This window comes from Marmota marmota, unplaced genomic scaffold, assembly GCF_001458135.2.
Source record: "Marmota marmota marmota unplaced genomic scaffold, marMar, whole genome shotgun sequence".
NCBI classification, from domain to species: domain Eukaryota; kingdom Metazoa; phylum Chordata; class Mammalia; order Rodentia; family Sciuridae; genus Marmota; species Marmota marmota.
Window position 1 is genome coordinate 61,868,291 of NW_025999842.1, and position 21,242 is coordinate 61,889,532.

General features: G+C 37.0%; 1 long non-coding RNA gene across 3 annotated transcripts in view; it reads right to left on the reverse strand.

The window, feature by feature from the left end:
* The window catches only part of LOC125615498, a 263,521-nt gene that overhangs the window by 39,258 nt on the left and 203,021 nt on the right, over nucleotides 1-21,242 (reverse strand). For all 3 annotated transcript variants that reach the window (XR_007346118.1, XR_007346117.1, XR_007346119.1), the window contains exons 3-4: nucleotides 10,166-10,263; nucleotides 5,021-5,103 (exon numbers count right to left, since the gene is read on the reverse strand). This is a non-coding gene — a long non-coding RNA (uncharacterized LOC125615498). The remainder of the gene's footprint in view (nucleotides 1-5,020; nucleotides 5,104-10,165; nucleotides 10,264-21,242) is intronic.

Genomic DNA, 21,242 nt, shown 5'->3' on the forward strand with positions numbered 1-21,242 from the left:
TGGAAACAGGCCTTTAGTACCTCAAGCAACACACCATGGGTAAAATCCTCCAAGGGAGAGTCTTACTTTCTGCAGGAGAGTCCGGTAGGCTTTCTGAGCTGTGGCGTGGTCATTTGTCCTTGGCATTTTACCTCTTTTTAGTTGGGCATTTTCTCTTTTGAAGCCTTTGCACATTTAGTGGTTAAGACAAGTGGAGTCTGGATGTGAAATGTTACAATTTGTAAACCAAAATGAGGTGAACATCTTGAGAGTTAGTCTTTTTAAAATTTTAATTAGGTATATATTACAGTAGAATGCACTTTTTCATTGTACACAATTGCAGCACAACTTTACATTTCTATGGTTGTACACCATGTAGCATTGCACCACATGTGCAGTCATACATGTACGGAGGGTAATGATGTCCATCTCATTCCACCATCTTTCCTACTGCCTTGCCCGCTAAGAGAGTCTTTTGAATGCAATTGTTTCTTTCCAATATTCTAATTTTAATTCATTTTAAGATTAAAATTCATCTTAATTTGTTTTTCAAATTGCCTTGAGGACTAGGGTTCACCTCAATAAGTAAGCACATTAGTAATTTGTTGCCTCTTTGAGCTAATCCTTTAAAAATATTTATTCAACATGTATTGAGGAGATGGGTCATACGTTCTGTAGGATAAGGCATAGAGGGAGGGACTAGAGGCTCTGCCAAACTGTTCTAAGAAGTTCAGTCCAAGATTTAGAGAAGCCCTACACACTGCAAGCACATGCCTGCCATTACCTGACCACAGCCTCAGAATCAGGTAGGACCTCCCTGTCTATACTCAACATTCATCTTGGGGTGTCTCTACTCTTATCCCCTGGTTTTTCAAAGTAATTCTTTTAACCACTTTTCCTTGGAGGAAGTCTGGTAAATGTGATTTCTTCTGCTTATTATAGTCCCATCAATGTCTTTGCAGCCAGTGACATTTAGCTACCTTCATAGAATGATACCTAGGGATGTTTACCTTTTGATTCAACTCTTCTAATAAATAGGTGTGTGTGTGTGTGTGTGTGTGTGTGTTTGTTGCTATGGCAGGAATAAAACTCAAGGCAATATTGTTATATGTAAGAAAGTTATGCCCAAGATAGGCAAACAAAGTTAATGTATATTATGAAAACATTGAATTTTTCTTTTTAATTTAATATTTTAATGTTGACTTCAATTTGAGAAATTCTGGTAAATTTACAAGACAATTAACAGCAAGAATTTTTTTTTTAAATAGTGTTTTTTTTCTAAATGAGATGGCTAAAACTAAGTATAAGCAAGAAGTTAAGTTTTTTTATTTTGGAAATTTTCAAGGATATACAAAAATAGGACAATGCGATATCATCTTAGTTTCAACCATTCTCATCACAGGACTTACTATTTCATTAGTACCATCACTTCCTTCCAACTTTAACAAGATTAAAAAATAACTTGAAACACAGAGAAGATAATTTGATATTAACAACATTTCATCAGTACAAATAGAATAGTTTCCTTTGGATAATTTTTACATTTATGCTTTTAAAATTAAGTTTAATAGATTTTAATAATGGAGAAGAATTGGTTTTAAAAATTGGAATTTGTGAGCAAAAATTCTTGAGTGGGTTAGCTCAAAATAAAACAATTCTGTGATGCATTACTAACAAGTGGCACCATTTAAGCCAGCATAAAAAATGATTTTCACAAAAAGAAAACAATGTGAACTTTCATCTCATGACCCCTGAGGTGACACCTTCGATCCTAAGCACCATATATCCAGCAAACCACCCTGCGGGAGAGACAGAAAAGGTGAAGATTCTAAAAATCGCCCTAAGTAAGAAATAGATGAAGAATTTAAGCATGTTTCATATGGATTAAAAATATTTTTTTTAAATGGAGAGACAAGAAAACTGCCTTAAGCAATTGATTCATTATTCATGGACAATGGTCTTATTTTGTAGAAATAAAGATATGATGCTTGTTTGTGTGACCCATGGCAGGATTTCTCTATGGGTTTAATTTAGTGATAAATCTTGGTGTTTTAGTATAAAATATACACTAGACATACCAAAACCGTGTTATTTTCTAAGACATGTTTCCAAATGAACAGATCAAATCTAGTTTCAAAAATCACAGTCACTACTGGGTATGTATATGATCATAACATATCATATGAGTCTGTTAAGGTTTTTTTATCCTTAATAAAAAACAAAAAGAAGAAAAGGAAAATTAAAAAAAAACTATGTGCTGGGGACATTGTTTCACAACTTGAACTTCGAAAAATGAGGGTCATTTGTCAAAGGAAAGGGATGGTAACAACCTACGCCAATCATTTCCATAGCCTCACACGGAGCTTGGCAGCTGTATGTGCTCCATAAATGATATGCTGTCTTGTCTCAGGGACAAATTCAACACTGCTTTACTCCATCCTTTCCAATGTCTGGAAGCTCGACTTTGGAATCCTTTTCTTCTTTTTTTATGGTGCTCAAAATTCAAATGCAGATCATTTTAGGACCCCTCATCACCCAGGCACAAAGTGATCCCATAATACATAACAGACAAGCTTCAGAGACAGGGTTTTACTAAGTTGCTGAGGCTGACTTTGAACTTGCTATCCTCCTAACTCTGCTTCCTGAGCCACTGGGACTGGCCAAATTTATTGATCTCTCTGTAGCTTTTGTAAATGCTGATATTTTTAAAATATATATATTTAGTTGTTAATAAACATTTATTTATTTATATGTGCTGCTGAGAATCGAACCCAGTGCCTCACACATGCCAGGCAAGTGCGCTACCACTGAGCCCCAGCCCCAGCCCCTGTAAATGCTGATCTTTATAAGGACAAACAACTCGAAGTGTTTAACAATCACACATGTACAAGTAACAGTAGTTACTATTGATTTGATTTCCTACCCACAAATTTGGAGAGAGGAAGAAAGGAAAGCAGGTCCTAAGGAAAAGGTCCAAGGAAAGCAGATCCCAGAAGGGCAGGCCATCCAGGATCCCAGCTAAAGCAGCAGCTTGGGTTTGGCACTTGGGCACCATGACCTTTCTGGAGGTGCCACTTCAGGCAGTTCACTTCCTCCCCCCACCCCCGATTCCTGGTTGCCCAGTCATGATCCCCTTCTTCTCCCCCTGACCCTGGCCCTGTCAAAATTCTGCCCTCCAGTCATCATTTCCAATAGTAATTATTTGTCTTAACAATGCTGATGGCAGATCTCCTTAGCTACATCATGAGCAGTCCCTTAAATAAGTAGTGATCCTCTAAATCCCGAGGGATTCCTCTATGAGAGATGAAAGGGAGCCAATGAGATAAGAGAACTAAAAATTAAAAAATAATAAGAAAGCAGTCAAGAAAGAAGACATTTAACATCTATCACTGTTTTAAACAGAGCATAAAATCTGGTTTCCAGACCTTGCTCTGAGGCAAAACCAGATTCTTAGGACAACTTAATGGCTTTCAAGTAGTTTTGAATTAACTTCAAAGACTGCAACTTTTCCTTATCTTTTGAAAATAGGAAGGAAAAACCTTAGAAGGCCTAATTTAAATATCAAAAATATGGAAAATCAGAAGAGATTTTATATTGAAATTCTATACCAGGATTTATGAAAGAAAGAGTCTGCAAAGAAAGGAATGGTTGTGTTTTTACCAATCTCTAAAAAGAGAGTATTTAGATATTTCCAGGCTGTTCCTCAACCAGACCCTTTCCTTCTGAGTCCACTGCCCCTTCTTGCTGTCCAACCTCCAAGAGAAATCCCTTTGATCAACCCTTCAGCTGTTGGCTTAGTGTGTAAAACATCAAGCCCAGGGCCAGGCTGCATAGCAAGTACACTACAGCACTGGCCAGCTTTGGCACAGTGGGCAATCTCCTCGTAGGCTGCGTTTCTTCTCTGCAAAATGGAATTTATATCAAATTCTACATCAATGTGCTGTAGAGCGGGTATAAGATAAAATACAAAAAAATAAAAAAGAACTTATCCCAATGCCTGTTGCCTGGAAATCTGTTTCTTGACCTGACAGGCACAGAATTGCCTCAGACTTTTCTCTATATTGTTCCTTTTGCCTGGAATGCTTCTGCCCAACATATTTTCAAGACTTCCCCTCTAACCTCCTTCATAACTTCATGTCTCAGTGAGGCCTTCCCTTGTCACCTTATGTATAATTGCAACACCATCCCCCTCCAATGGGACCTTCTCCCCATTCTCTACTTGATTTTTCTCCTTAGTTTTTATAATCCCACAACCGCCAATGTATTTTACTTTTTTTAAATTTCTGTATTTCACAAGTAGAATACAAGTCCTTTGAAATCAGGGAACTCTGTCCATTCTTATCTGTTTGTTCTCTTCCATTATCCTTAGTCCCAGGACTGTACACAGAGCTAGCTCTCCATATTTGTTGAATGAATGGATGCAAGCATACATGTTAGCTCCTCCTACCAGTAATGTCCTTTTTTATTTATTATCAAAAACTCTGGCAAAGCTATCTTTTCCCATTCCTCTTTGTGTGACAACTATAAAAATACTTTATACCCCTATGCTGAGGGATGAACTCTTATTTGTTAACTGGGTTCACAAATACTGAGAACCTTATTTTTCCCTTAGACTTTCACCTCTCACCTATAATGTGAACCTATACTCCAATCATGGGGGCACTAGGAATAAGTAAGCTCACTTTCTCATAATAAGCAGGCTTTTGCCCATTAGCATCTCACACAAATGATCCAAGTGTTTATTACTATTGTTTCTATGATTGAACATGAGGATAGGCTCATTGATCGTGATGCTAGTTTATTGAGAAAAAGTAAAACTATATGTCTTAGGATCAATGGAATTTTTGTGCTTGACAGAGAGTTTACAATATGATGGGCCTATACTCCAGGAAATGGTAACTACAGCAACATCAACTGGTCACAAGACAATGTGTCCCCCATTAAAACACTGTGATGCCTTCAGTCTATTGTCATGACTCTCACAATTTTTGAACTTTTGCCTGAGCTGAGTCAGTAGAGAATGTGTTTTCTATTGACTCACCTGATCCCCTAAGGTGTACCCTGGCACACTGGACCATGACAGTGTTTAATTAGAGGACATTCATAGTCATTTATATGAGAAACCTGAAAAGACAGGAAGAAAATATTTACTACAAGGAATATCAGTTCAGCATTAATTTTTTTTTTAAGTGGAGATAAGTTGGAAAATGTAGTGGTAGGTCTCTCCACGAGATGGCACTCATTGACTTCTTACCTTTTATTTAATTTCAACACAGTCAGCTACAGAGTATATAAGTACCTACATGCATACACATACACACATTTATGCATGTGCATATCTACATGCACATATACACACATATGCATATATACACATTGGTATTTAGCTTAGGCTTTATAATTTACCTAGATTGCTCAATGTTTTAATCATTCAATGACATTTTGACAAAATTATCATGTACTTGGGACCTTGAGCTCATTGGGATAGACAGTACCTAGAGTCTGATGTTGATGGGTATAAGGAGGGTATCACCATTTTACTGCTTCACTCTCACCCCAAGCCAAGGGATGAAAATATCAAGTTACATTTGAGTCTAGAAATCTACCCCCAGTTAGGCAAGAATGAAACACAGAAATATATAAACAGAACAAACAAGTATGTAATGGATCTACTTATAGAAAGATGATCTACTTAGAGAAATTCTATTTTGGGGTTAGTGATTGAGCTAGTAATTTGGAATCCCAGTAATTTTGTTGGGAAAAGCAATGAAGTTCACTCCCACAGGAAGAAAGCTTGTTCCAGTTAGCATCTGAGGCCTAGAGTAGCAATCTTTTCCTTCATTAGTGGGGTCTAATCTGAATTGAGTTCTAATCTGAATTAAAATCTCCTTCACTTGAAGTTCTCCCACTAGTCATTCCAGCCCTGTGCTCTAGTTAGAATGTTCCACCAGTGGCAGATTTTTGTATGGATTTAGAGGTCAGAGACTCACAATTACAATCAACTGGAGAATCACCTAGGGTTTTGGATCATTATGGACTCATTCTGTTTTCATTACATTAGCTCTAAAAGGGTGAAAGAATTCAGACCCTATAGACTGGCATATTAAATGATCTACAAGTTTCTCAGCATTAATGACATCAACATTGTAGACAGGAAATTAAAACTCAAATTGACCTTGTAGTACTCAAACCAAGTGGGCACTTGGGAGTCAGTAGTGGAAAAGGCACTTACTGCTGTCTCCTCCCACAAGCCTTAGGCTGCAGCAGCTGTTCCCCCTGGCCTTCCCAGGAGCCTTCCTTCTTCCTAGGTAGGAAGAAGCTCTGCATGTCCGACTGGCATGCATAAGTTTCCCTCTATGTTAATCCCCAACATCTTAGCTCATATCTGTGAAGCACTTTGTTAATTTTGAAATAATTTCACATCTAAAAATCTTTGTCCTTCTCAACCTCAATGGTACAGAACTGATACGTTCACCCTCATTTTACAGATAAGAATTCTGCATCAGAGAAGTGATCTGGCCAAGGTCATAAACAAGACAGAATCAAGGCCTAAACTAGAGAGAACTTAGTTCCCAGACCCATAGGTCACTTTGCTTTTTTTTTCCTAATCATGAAACAAAACTAAGAATGATATATCATAGGAAATAAAATCTTCATTTTCAGGAATATTGTAAATCAAAGACCTCTTCCCAGCAGATATTTTACACATGGTACTTCCCACCCCAAACAGTTTTTGCTGTAACCTTCATGAGGATAGTCATGATTTCAGAGAAAAGACATAGCATATTAAATTTCTCCTAGTCCCCAAACTGGATTTCCATTAAGGCCAGTGCCTGATTCATTTTTAGTTCTGCCCTCAGGCACATGGGAAAGAGCTTATTTTCATGGCTAGCAAGGGCATCATTCAAAAGGCAGTTTGTGGCCTTTGATATATATTTTTTTCCAAAGTTACTGTTTGGCTAACCTGCAGGGAAATCTTTTAAAACTTGAACATGAATGCTGTTTCCAATTTCATAGACACTCATATACAGATACAGAAGAACTGATCATTCTGTGTGCTGTCATGAATTTATGTGTGTGTCTGTATGTTTTTAGGAGAAGAAATTTGTTCTTGGGGAAATAGCTGATTCAGAAATTTTTATTAATTCATAGGCCAATAAACCAGTTCCTTACTTGGTAGCATTTTGGGGACTTAAGGAGTCTAAGGATATAAAGACAAACCAAGGGAAAAAAGAAAAAAAAAAAACAGAAGTCTGAGGTAAAAATACTACTGGAAAGAAACATTCATATGGACCTTCTACAAAGATTTCACTCTGAGTTACCCAGTTATCCTGCCTGAGATCTGACAGATCCCAAAGTAGCCAGGTCTACTTTCTACTCAGGCAACCAAAATGTCAATGTGTCCATGTGCATGATAGGAATAAATATACATGCATCTTTCACAATCTCACTCTTTACATGCTTTTTCTCTATGACTGTGCCTCTGTGTACATATGTATGAGATAAATGTATGTCATATGAACATTTAAAATGTGTTTTCTGCTAGTTGAAATTTTTCTGCTTTTTATTTTTGGAGATAGTGGAAAACTTCTTAAAGGGAACAGATTGCATCAAAAATCTGTTGCACCAAATTGGCTCTCAGAATTGTGTACGTGTAATTATTTTTTGTGTGTGCACACACATGCACACACGTGTGCATGCACATGCACACACATGCACAAACCTTTTTGACCCCCACTGCAATAACTTAAATGATTAATAGTTGCTTTCTCTCAGATCTTTTAAAAGAAGCATTCTTAGCACTATCACTCTGCCAAAATGCAGTAGAATTCTCTACTGCATAGCTGTGCCCTGTTGATTTTGTTCACTGCCAAATTTCACATCATGAAAAAAATAGCTTAATATTGGAGTAATTAAATTTCAAGGAGAGCTGACAAAATGTAGTTCTTCAAAACCTAAACCCTGCCAATTTTCATGTCCCTAATTTATTCTAACAACCAGTTAACTCTAAATGCCTCCATTTTAATCACATTAACGGTATATTACAAAGAGGCTGAACACCCAGAGAACTCCAGTTGCAAAATGAATTTGGCTCTAGCCCCTTCTCTTTATATTTGGTATTACATCTGATGGCTGAAACCTTCAGCCAGACTCAGCCTTTAGTAATTTCCCTTTGATTCCTTTTGCTTCCTTAGCCAGAGGCCTGGACCTTGGTGCTCTCTAGATATCAGAGGGGAAATATATACACCCATCCTATAAGCAATAACAGAAGTACTGAACTACCCATTTTTCCATTTAGTTTATATTGGGAGCTCACATTTTCCAGGAATTTGACTGGGGCTAGAATAAAACAGCTTTATGAAACTAACCCACATCAATTCCTATCAGTTACGGACCCAAGTCTGATTGGCATCATAATCTAAACATGGTAGTAATAGTTACAGCCCCCCAGAAACTGTACGGCACAGGTTCTGTTTCTTGCTCTCCCCAGGTGATAATGTATACAGCCTTCAGTAGGGCAGATGTTGAGATTTGTTAATGCTTAGCCTGATCCATTGCCAGTTTGTCCATGCCTCTGGTAGTGAACTCACACAAAGCAGCAGGAAAGCTGAATATTTAATGCAGATAGTTTATTGGAAATCAAGTGCCTCTCTTCTCTCGGGCCTACTTTCTGTCAACAGCCTATACCCCAGGAAACATAATAAACATGTTTCTGCCCTGCACAAACCAAGCTATTTTCATATTTATTTTCCCAACAGTCCTCAAACCATGTGTGTGCACAGACTCTGAACATTCAAATACTGTTTACCATTTTGTCACTACTGTCTAGCAGTTACATGCTAGAACTTTCCTATAAGACAGCTTGAGCTAACCTCTCAGCTCTGCCACTTGCTGTGTAACTTACACCAAGTCTATTTGTATTCTCAATTATTAAGATGAGAAAAGTAATTGTTGCTGTGAGAAACAAGTGTGATAATGCACAAAAAGTACTTAACAGAGTTTGGCCAAGAGTGAGTGCTTAAAAATGCACTTACTATGGTAAGTGAATAAGTGAGTGTTATTATTATAACCAGTGTTATTCAGCATGTGATCATTACTAATACTCCCCATGTACAACTTCCTTGAATTCAAGATTTATCAAAACACAGTAACAATACAGGAAAAGAGATGATCAGGAAGCTGAGTTATTATGAGCAGGAATAAAATTTCTTTAGAGATTTTGCTATTCTTACTAAGCTCTATTGAGTTGGAAGATGGTAACTTCCAGAATTTCTACACAGTGTGGGCTTAAGGGCAGCTCTATGCTTTAAAGAGAAGTTGGGATTGTTTTCAAGCTGTATTTACATACTAAATTTACATTTGCCTTAGATGTGTAGTTATTTAAGGTAGGTTGGTGAATGAAGCACTCATGGAGATATAAAGATGCCACCCTGAAGTATGTTCACCTTTATACCCTTCTTTTCTGCCCCATGATGTTCCCTGTCTACTTTCTCTTGCAATTTCATTTCCCTTGGCAAAGAATAGTTATACATTTTTAACATTACATTACAGAGTCTCCTATTTCTGCTTAAAAATCATTAAAAAGATATACATTGTGAAAATGGAATTAAATACATAAACAGGTTATTTTCTTTCTGTTTTACAAACCAAAGTGACATCTTCTAAAGTCCAGGCTCTGTTGATAACCTTGGCTAAAATCACAACTTCTTTTGGATGAAATCTCATGTTGAAAGATTAACTGAATGCAGACAAACATGAAGTAATTTTCCTTAGTCAGGCAATAAAGGTGATGCAAAAACGTGTTTTGTTTTGTTTTTTAACATCTACCTCTCATTCATTCAACATGCTTTTGTGTGGTAGACAAATAGCCATGACATTGTAAAAGGGGAAATTGAACATCTTTGGTCCATCAAAGTAGATGGAGTATTCAAGTTTCTGTTCAAGCAGATTTATTTTCCATGTAGAAATCAGCAATGCTCCCTTCTATCTTGGTTTGTATCAGGAATCATATTCTAGTCCAGTAAATCAAGCTTGAACAGATTCTTTCATCCCCTCAACAGATGGCCCTTCACACAGAGACTCAGACTCAAAAGAAAGGAATAAAACACAAATATTAATACCATCTCTTCACCTCCTGAAATGAATTCTTAGACAAAGAGAGAAATGAAGTATTAAAGTTTCTTACCTCTTCAAAGATGATTCTCATGTTTACATTTGAGAAGGAAGAGTGGAGTTTGGGGACATCTGTAAGTCCTTGAGAAAGCAGAGTCCATTTTTACCTGGCTAGAGAAATGTGTGACATTTTTGTTGGTAGAACTCAGTGGTGCTAAGAGCAATAGACAGTCATGGAGGTATGTCCCATTGCCATAGTCTTCCCTGGAATTATAGATACTGAATGTCCTTTCTTTGGAGGCCAAAGATTTTATTACATGTAACTAGACAATCAACAAACAATAAACCCATTCATTTGGAGAGTAACAAAATACTTGGTTTAAGTTTCTGAAAAACATCAATAGTGTTGGGATATTCAGCTGCTGAACCTCTCTAGAGAAAATATTACTTAGAGATAAACTTTGACATATAGCTGAAACCAATCACTTATATTACAAATATAGCATCTACTGTTTATTATAATACAGTAACTTCACCCACCTATATTTTTATGTCTGTAGGGAATAGACTGGTGACAAATTTTTTAAAAATGTTTCTTAAACTGTACTATTTTCTTGGAAGGTCCTTGGTCCTAGATCCTAAGGATTAGAAACTCCTTCAACACATAAGGGGAAATAAAATTTATCTCATAAATAGGATAAAATTATAAACCTCTTTATCAAGTTTGAAATTCTTTTTTTAAAGAATTTGCAGCCATATTTTTTTAAACTTTATTTTACTTATTAAAAAAAAATTTAGTTGTAGATGGACATAATACCTTTATTTATTTGTTTATTTTTATTTTTTTAATGTGGTGCTGGGGATTGAGCCCAATGCCTCATGCATGCTAGGCAAGTGCTTACTGAGCCACAACCCCAGCCCCTCAAATTTGGAATTCTGAGGACTAAATTTATTATTTTTATATCAATGTATTTTAGTAAGCTGAGGAAATTTAGAAGACCTGGTTTCCTGCAGATTCCTTTGATTAAGCACAAGTAACTTCAGTCTATGCAAAAGAGGACTTATTTAGTTGCATGATTTAAAACCCTCAGGACAATCTGCAACGAAATTTTGGTGCCACCAATAACAATTGTTAGAAAGTGACTTTCCTCATTTATCCTTTAGGACACCATTTCCACCAAGATGGCTTCCTCTTGGATATACATGCTCTGAAATTTCAGTATTTATTTCCTTACTAATGTTCTAAACCCAGATCTGGCTATAGATTGCATCTTTCAATTTTTACTTCCATCCTCTTGGCACCAACTATCTGAGATATTAACTGATCTCTTGCCATCCTGTCATTCTCTCTGGCTTACAGAGCCTGAGTCATTTATGTGCATTTAGAGATATCTTTGGATGCAGACCTGCTAAATCACAAGGCAGTCTGATGATGGAGTACCTTATCCATTTACACTTGTTCAGAGGAACATCATCCACTTATCTTCAGTGTACTTCTCAAATAAAGCAAGTTGGAGATTTGTTCCTATGTCTGCCTTTATGTGAAATTCTCTTTTCTGTCTTGATCATTCTGGCAGCAAGTACGTTTGACATTAAGTATGCTGCACGCTGTGTCTTTGTACATGGTGTCTCTGAGTGTTTGGAAAAATCTCAAAGTCAATGCTAGAAAATAAAGTTTTAACCAAATTTGAGCAGAACATAACAAAAATTTACTTATAGAAAAATATGCTCAATTATAATAGAATCTGCACAGTATATTCCATAGTATTTTAATATTTAGATGAGGTAATACTGAGAGAAAGAAACAGGACAATTCTGGAAATCAGAAGACACAAGTTTTATTCTGCTCCCCTCATAGCTTAAGTGTGACCTTGGATGAGTAGCAACTATTCTATCCAGGGTTCTCTCAATTGCAAAATAGAAGAAGAAGCACTTTGATGATTTCTTAAGGGCCCCAGTCTGGCTTTAAACCTCCATGTCCTCAAGATATTGTTAGACATTTTCTTTTCGTGGAATAATCAGAGGTAGAAATTCAAAAGATAAAATTTCTCTTTCTTTCTTTCTTTTTTCTTAAAAACAAACAAACAAAAAACAAAACAAAACAGGTATTGAACCCAGGGGCACTTAGCCACTGAACCACATCCCCAGTCTGTTTTATTTTTAGTATTTATTTTTTAGTTTTAGGTGGACATAATATCTTTATTTTATATTTATGTGGTGCTGAGGATCAAATCCAGTGCATCATGCATGCTAGGCAAGCTCTCAGCCACACCCCCAGCCCCCTAGTCTTATTTTTTTTGAGACAGGGTCTCCCCAAGATGCTTAGGGTCTCCCTAAGTTGCTGAGACTGGTTTTGAACTCATGATCCTCCTGCATCAGCCTCCTGAGCTGCTGGGATTATAGGCATGCACCACCATGCCTGGCAAAAGATAGAATTTCTAAGTCCTGGTTATGTTTTGTGTCATATCACAGGTGATCCTGTAAGAAAGGTGGCTGTCAATTCGCCTCTCCAGAAATGTCTGGGTGACACTCCTGATGACTGGAGGCATGAGCAAATGGATTCTAAAGCCACTCAACAGAAGGCAAGTAGGCAAGTTATTGCTCAGGATGATTTAAATCCACTAAATGACAATCAAACCACTATAATATAGGGCTTTAGTATGAACTTGAAGATAAACCTGTGCCAGGGCCATGATCCAAGTAAAACATTTGAGTGGCCAAGTGTAGTGGCTGACACAGAATCCAGAATATCAAGTCATAATGCCTGTCTGCAGGAGAAGTGGATGCCGAAACCAAATAGTTACAGTGGTCTGGGGAACAAGTACAAATAAGTGTACTGATTCTGAGGATCTTGGCATGGACTGTACAATAATGAGTTGTTTTGACAAGTCCAAAAAAATGTTTCTGTCTCTACTCTTTCCTCTGATTTGGCACTTACTTTACCTTGTATTGATTTGTTCCTCATTACTCTTGCAATAAAATTTACCTTCTTGCTTACTTTCAATATTATATTCTTTCCACAAAGACTATTTCTAGTTCTGCTTCCCTCTTCCTAAATGATTTAGGACTTTTTTTTCCCCTGTCCGCTGTTATTCCTCCCTCCATTGAAAAGCTAAAACCAAAAGCATAGACTTCACTAACACAGAATAAGATCGTGTGTTTTCTCAATTATTTTGGAAGTGAAGATAAAGATGGGCCTGGAGTTGTTTGGACAGCTTCCTTAGTTGTAAAGGATGAATACTATCAAAGATCCTTCCAACTGTGTTTGCAAGGCAGAGTCTCCATATCTATTTGTATCTGGATTCTTGTTCTGTGTTCTTCCTATGTCTCCATGCCACTGTGTGCTGACTCAACTCTCCCTACTGTTTCCACCTCTGACTCCACACTCATGTTCAGCTATAACTGAGAAACAGGAGATAAGATATTACTCTAAGGGGAGATGCCAAATTCAGTCAACAAAGTTTCAAGAAAAAAGGCTGATATCATTATTGATACTTAGTGCTTAGAACACAACTTTCCGTTTTAACATACAAATTCTATCCACTGTTTCCTGATTGAAGTTTCCATCCCTTCTGAAAAGCTAACTTGATTCTCATAGATACTTTCTAGATCACCTCTCCTTCACCAAGATAATCATTGCTCACGTGTGCAAAGTGCTTTCTGCATAAATACATGTGTCTTCTCACACAAAACATGTGTCCTTCTTACGATTGCTTAGCGGAGTGCCAAGCCCCTCTTCTCCTTTTTCTGTTCCTTCAGGAGGAACAGTCATATTTCTTATGTGGAAATTGTATTAGTCCATTTTTTTTGTTGCTATAACAAATGTCTGAGTCAGGTTAACTTAATAAAGAAAAGGAATTCATGTAGCTTTCAATTTTGGAGGCCAGAAGTCCAAACAGCATGGTGCAGACTCTGGCGTGGACATCTGCCCTCAATGGCTGCATCATCTCACTGCAGAGGGCAATGGTAGGAGTTCACGTAGAAGAAAAAAATCATATCACTTATCAGGAAGTCAGAGAAAAACTGTGTGGAGACAAGTTCAGGCTTTTATAACAATGCTTTCGTAAAAATAACCAGGGTCCTAACAAGAGAACTGCTTTACTCCATTCTTAGAGCAGTGTTGACAACAACCTGAGGACCTCCCATTAAGCTCCACCTCTTAAAGATGCCACACTAAGGACTAAGTCTCAAATAGATGGCTCCTGAGGAACAACCACCTCCAATTGTAGCAGAAACTATGATTTTGAGAACTTGAATTATTTTCTCCTAATTATTACCTTATCTTAAACTATTACATCAGTAACCTTTATAGAAGGCTGTCTCACTATATTTCTTTTAGTATCATGATTTTAAAATGTGCCCCAATCCAAATTCTATGTTTCATAAAAGAAAAAGTAAGTCCTGGAAAGGTTTAATGACTTACATAAAGTATAGACGGTAGCCCAGATTTTCTAATTTTATATTTATCACAAAACAAATGAAAAAAATTTGTTATAGTTACACAGGTGCTAATGCAAAAATCACATACACTTATTAAATATGTTTAAATACATTTTAATTCTGGGAATGCTTTCATATTTGAACCACCAATGTCACCAAGACCTCTTAGAAATAGCAGCATCAATTTGCACAGCATTCTACATTTATAAAGGGCTTTCACAGTCATGGTGACATTCTAACCTCACTCTAATCATAGAATATCAGCTTAAACTAATAGTTTTACTTTGTAGAGGAGGACAGCAAACTTTCCAGAGCAGAAACCTAGTCATTGCTTGAGACATACAACTATGTTCAGGTAGACCTTGCTCTTGCTTGAGATCCATTGAAAGTAGTGGATATGTCCATAATTTCACAGCTAGAGAGAAAGAGGAGTTCTAATGGAAGCAAAGGCACAATCTGGTTCCATACTTCTACCCCAACCAGCACATCTGGCGCATATGTGTGCTTACAAAGAGGTTTCAATAAAATGATGCCACAATAGTTGGTCCCCAAATATCTGCCAATTATGATGATAAATCCTGCAGTGTGGCACCCTATTTCTAAAAATTTAAACTGGATTTCAGCAAAAGCAGTTACAGGTCCTATTAAATTCTTTTTGACAAAACCCAAAAAGTACCTAGATGAATATTTCGGTTTAAATATTTCTGTTTAAATGTCTAATTTATGAATCACTTAAAAATTGCACACAAATTATAACAATGTTCCCCCTCCCCTTTGAATGACATTAACTTACATTTTCCCATCTTTTAAAAAAAATTTCAATGATTTATCACATTTTATAAAGTTGGCTGCTAAAAGCCAAGATAAAGGCATATGTGGTTTAGGTTCACAATATTTTATTTCTCTCTTTGCTCATAAGATGTTTGGTCTCCCAATTGGGCTGTGCAATATTGGGAAATATTCTGCTAATTTCTTTTGAAGTGTTCAATTTTTTTAAAATTTATTTTTTAGTTACAGGTAGACACAATATCTTTATTTTATTATCATGTGGTGCGGAGGATTAAACCCAGTGCCTCACACGTGCTAGGCATGTGCTCTACTTCTGAGCCACAACCCCAGTCCCTTAAAGTGTACAAAACTTTTAATATTTTTTTCTAAATGGAAAAAGAAATAAAGGTATATTTCAACATACAGATTGATAAATTTGTTTTTATCTTAGAGGACACTCAAAATAGGACCACCTGCTTTGAAAAGTAAGAAAAGCTCCCATTCTTTCATGGGACCCCAGTGCAAAAAGAAGTCCACATTCAATGCATTTAGATTGTCAAAAGTATATCATCCAGGGGAGCATTCCTCAAATAATCCCATCCAAATAATCCCATCAGGTGGGAAGCCACAAAACATGACAATCCATACAGATTAGGGAGAGGATGGCATGGGAAGAAGGGAGAAGAAAATGTCATCTGCCTCGAGTGTTGCCTGTCTCTTTCCCCAGTTGTCCCTCTGGGATCATCCAGGGCTCCTATATCCATGTGTCTGGTGCCACCCCTTCACTCCCCCTCCATCTCTGCTCTGGCTTTCCTTGTTTCCCATAGGTGCTGCTTCCAAAATTCTTGACTATTTAGAAAGCAATCCAATGAAACAAAACTTTCTGCAAGTTTATGATTGATAATGGGGTCAGCTAATCATTTTGCCCCTCATCTCAGATTCCCTGTAAAGGCAACACTGCAGCCCAGTGCCTTAGCCCAAAGGGATGCCAAGTGGCAGAGTTTTGGACTAGTAGCCTTGTTAACTGTGCTAGAGTAGGAAGCTCTGAAAAATAAGGAGATGTGAGTTCAAAGCCTAGTTCTATCATCAAGTAACTCCTCTCACCTTAGGTAAGTCACTTGACCTTAGTTTCCCTACCTGATACATGAAGTATTAAAGAATATTTTGTGAGAGCTTGTTTGAAAAGTGCTTTCAAGATGTTATATTTCAACAATGCAGTCATGACTTCACCTACATATTTTGTAGGACCAACACATAGAGAAATGTTCTAAGACAAAGATGAAGGGAAGACAGACAAACTCCTTTGGTTAATCGTTTCCTGAATGCTTAGCATGAGGTGGGCATTGTCTTCCACATGGGAAATACAGGAGTGAATGAAACAGTCAATTATCTGTATTGCTGCTTGCATTAAAGGAGTTCAAAACTGTATTGCATCTGTTATACATTTATTGTGCATGACATAAAACAGCCACACTATTAGCACTGCTTTTAAACACAGTGATAGAAAATATCCAAAGCAAATCGGAATAAATTAATTTTTACTTTTTTTGCATTCATTTCCATTTCTTTGAAGTACAGACTCATGTATAACTACTGTCAAATACACATTTCGCCTTCGCAGTTGGTCAGTATTTGTTCAAGGAATCAGGAAATGCAGATATACAGGCATAGGAAGTCCTTGTGTGATGGGCCTCCTCAGCCCCTTCCTTAAGCAAGGGTGGATATTATGCAAAGGATGTGGTAAGGCACAGTCAGGCAGCCTGGAGTTTTCCTGCATGCTCTACCGGTTCCCCAGCCTGCTTCAACCCCAGCCTTAACAATCTCCAAACTGCTGATTCATGCTCATGATGCAAGCCTAATGACCGTGAACATGCTCCTATTTTTTTCTTCAGGCACATTTTCTTGGTAACTAGGCAGATGATATGCTAATGCAAATTGGCAGACTTGAACTCAAGCTAAAAAAATGATCTGCCTTGTGGAAGGAACAAGGGACCAAAGAGACTTCAAGGCTGCCCTTTCAATGTGGGTTTCCATTCTGTTAGAAAGGCACCCAGTAGGTGCTCAACAAAAAAATTTGGTATTCCAAAGGCACTTCTGGTGACCATGAAGATTTTAAATCACTGTGGACAGCATTTTATTTCTTTTTAAAATAAATTTGCTTTGAATCCTTTTAGTAATATGCTGCCTGAGACTCTGCCAGTTTTTCTCTCTGTGCCAGGGAGCTCTGGATCCACAGCAGAGTGAATTCAGTGAAGCAGAAAAGTCAGAATGTGCCTCCTCTCAAAATCCATTTTGGCCACAACCTGGCTGCATCCTGCTTCTGAGTCATACAGCAAGGGTTCGTTGGAGGTCACCACAGTTCCTGGGGCTCATTTGGAGGTTTAATGTATTGCTGTTGAAATAATGTTTAATCTCTTCTTGTCAGCTGGCTGGATGATACAGTAATATCATCCTGCTTTGTCACACAGTGATTAAAGTATAAGAACAGAGCAAGTCCTGCTTCCACAGCCCTCTCACAGGAAAGCACAGAATATTCTGCAGGAAGAACGAGCTTTCTGCAACATACAGATATTCCCAGAAAGACTATTCAGAAGCCAGTTTATTCCTGCCTGGGTTTTCATGGCACTGCTGAGTGGAATGCCAGGCAGTTAGCTCCTGTTTTATAAAGGTTCTCTTCTGTCTGACTCACACCCTAAAATTTCTGACCACAAACTTGGGACTTACTGTAAAGTGAGTCATTTGGAATGAACCAATCAAAATTCTACAGGCAAATTCAGCTCAGATGTGAAGTTGTTATTTCTATTCTGAGATGGCCTTTTTCTTTATTATCAGGAAAATCATCAGTGAGGTGGGTCTGGGTGAATCTGTGTTAAGATGCTAACATTAATAAATCACTTTGAGTAATTTCATGCCCAAACCACAACCTGCTCTTGATAAAAAGGAAGATGTTTGGTTTCAATTGAAAAGGTCACAGTCAATCTGCTAAGCTGATTTTAAAAGTGATATGCTGATAAGCATAGAAAAGGGGAAAGAAAGTCCTTACAAAGCAGAATGAAAATGAGGATTTTGTTTTTCCTCACAAAAGAGAAAGATTCAAATCAAAGTCCTGAGAAAGAGGTCATTTTGAGATACAGAGATTCAAAGTGTGGCTCTGATACTTTCAGGGTTTTTTTTTTTTTTTTTTTTTAACACATTGCTTGTAAGAAGTTGCTTCCTTAATTAGTTTAGGGCCTAGAATAATCTTGAAGTATTATTTTTTTATAAAAAAAATTCTAGAAATGAGAATTTTATTTTTTCTTCCATAGTAGGGAAAATCAAATCTCAATTGAGTCTAAACAACTCAATCTCTAGTATATCTTTTGATGTGATACAGAGCCAACAATCGAAGCCACAGATCCTTACTGCTATAATAATGGTCCTCAGGTTGGCTGTGGAGCTCTTCTTGAATGATGGGAGCAGATTGGAGAAGCCACCTAATCCATTATGTCCCCAAGGCTGTCAAGTGTACAGCATCACAGGCAATATCTAAAGTCCCATTACCATAAATCCTCGCCTACGAAAGTCTCTACAATCGTTTAGTCCCAGTGAGAATGACCCTTGCATTCAGGATTTTATGGAAGTTTTCAGGCAGGAAGTTTAAATAAAGGAAGTTATATGAGAATAAATGCCCACATTATACCGGAGGGGAAAATGAGACTTAGAGCAAGTTGAACTCCTTTATATCCCCCCAAATCAAGGGATGAACTAGAATCCATGTATTTGTTTTCATGCTTTAAGTTGGACATCCATTTATCAAGCCACTTCAAGTGACAGAAGGAATAAAAAGTTGGATGATCAAGCACAAAAGCTGAATTCTGGGGTTAAAGAGAAATCCAATAGAAAAAATTACACCATAATTTGTTATTTGATAACTAAATGATAGATGTGGTTTCCACAATTTGTTATCTGAAAATTGGATGGTAGACATGGGTTCCAAGGAAGAACCAAGGAACACATTCCATTTGATAATATTTGAGTCATAACAAATATTTTGAACAAAATTCCAAAAAGGTGACCCTGACATATATTTCCTTCTAATAAATGATTTGGTTAGAAAGAAGTAAATTGTTCTTCCCACAGATGAAAGGGCTAATTTGGTTTTTCACAAGTACTCATCATATCCCGAGTGTCTATGCAGAAACAAATGATTAAAACTAAAATATTCAGAATAACCTATTTATCATACACACACACAAACACACAAATAAGATCTAATGTCAGATAAAAGTGTTGGATTAAGAGTATGTTTATTGTCAGATGGAATATGTAAGAAGAGTAAGAATAATAAAGGCAAAGTTTAGGAACATATGAAAGAGATGGCAATTAGAACACAGAGCAGACCTAGCCTTGGCATGAAGGTGCTGGCCTAGATGTCTGATGGTGAACTTCGCAGTGACTGCGTGTAATACCATGTCTAGCTCCAATGAATATATGTTCCCTAGTAGGCTCTTGTTTCACTAGAGTGCCATACTGGAGCTGTGGCCCTAGTGGAATTCCCAGCCCCAGTTCAAATGTTTAAAGGAAAACAAATTGCAGAAACATAACAACTGAGACCATCAGCTTAGGAAAGATTACTTTTTTTATGTTCTTTTTTTGTTTGTTTTAATTAGTTACACATGACAGTACAATAACCTTGACATATCATACATTTGAATCATTACTTAAGTGTAATTGTGGGTACCCAAGATGAGGGAAAGAACAAATGCTTTATTAAGCATTTTATTGCCCAAGCATTATTTGCCAGCTATCATACCAAGAACTCTTTCATTGAATGTTCTTGACAACTATTTGAGATATGGACTGATCCCATTTTACTAGACACTGAGAATCAAACAGGTTCAGTTACTTCTTCAAAGTTGGAAAACTCAGTTCCAGGTTAGTTTTAAATCTGCATGCACTTTGTGTCAATTTCAATAAAAATTCAAGTGGAATTTATGCACATGAAGTACTTAAGTATTTCAAAATGCATGCCAAATAACTAACTTCTTTATTTTTTATAAAATTATGGCAGCTTATCACAGGCCAGAACTTAATGAGGCAAAATTTTCCAGCAGGCATCTATAATTTTGAGTACTGTGACATACAGACAAGTCATTCTCAGCAAGAAGAATCCAGAAGGAGAAATACATCAGAAACGTCTGAGTGACCTGTTCTATCCCATCACCAACCCACTTCACACTTGTTAGTTGATGTTACTGGGAGACTGGGTCTTATTAATTAGCAGTGCTGGGTTAGAAGAGGAAACTGTTGTGATACCACTTTATAAAATTTCATGCTTGTTTGTTATCCAGTCGCCCCTTTTAATTTATTTAACAAAAAAAAATTTCAGGTAATCTTTTCTCAAGTTATTAGGTTGTATGTTTTGGTAGTTCATTTTCAACTTCTGCCTCCCACAATTTTACATATAATTAATATTCTCACAATAATATGAACAATTTATATCTTCCTTTTATGCACTGGCATACTCTGCACATATGCATACACACAGTTTTATAAATGTAGTGACTGACTCCTGGTAAGCTTAAAATATAGTAAATTTTTCATTAGGAAATAGAAAAATCCTAACAATGGTATAGGAATTGATGTCAGTGAATTAGACATTGTATCATCTATTCATACTGTAGTCAACATCTCTTTACTATGGAGTAGCTGCAATATACTTAGCAGCTGATTTTACCTTCTAAAGTAGAGTCTATTGGCTGGGGTTGTGGCTCAGATGTACAGCGTTTGCCTAGCATGCGTGGGGAACTGGGTTCGATCCTCAGCACCACATAAAAATAAAATAAAGATATTGTGTACACCTATAACTAAAGTAGAGTCTACTTTACTCTCTTGCACTATCATTCATTCACATTGGAGAAACATCCTTTAAGGATGCACCAAACTGTAGAAAAAGGCATTCA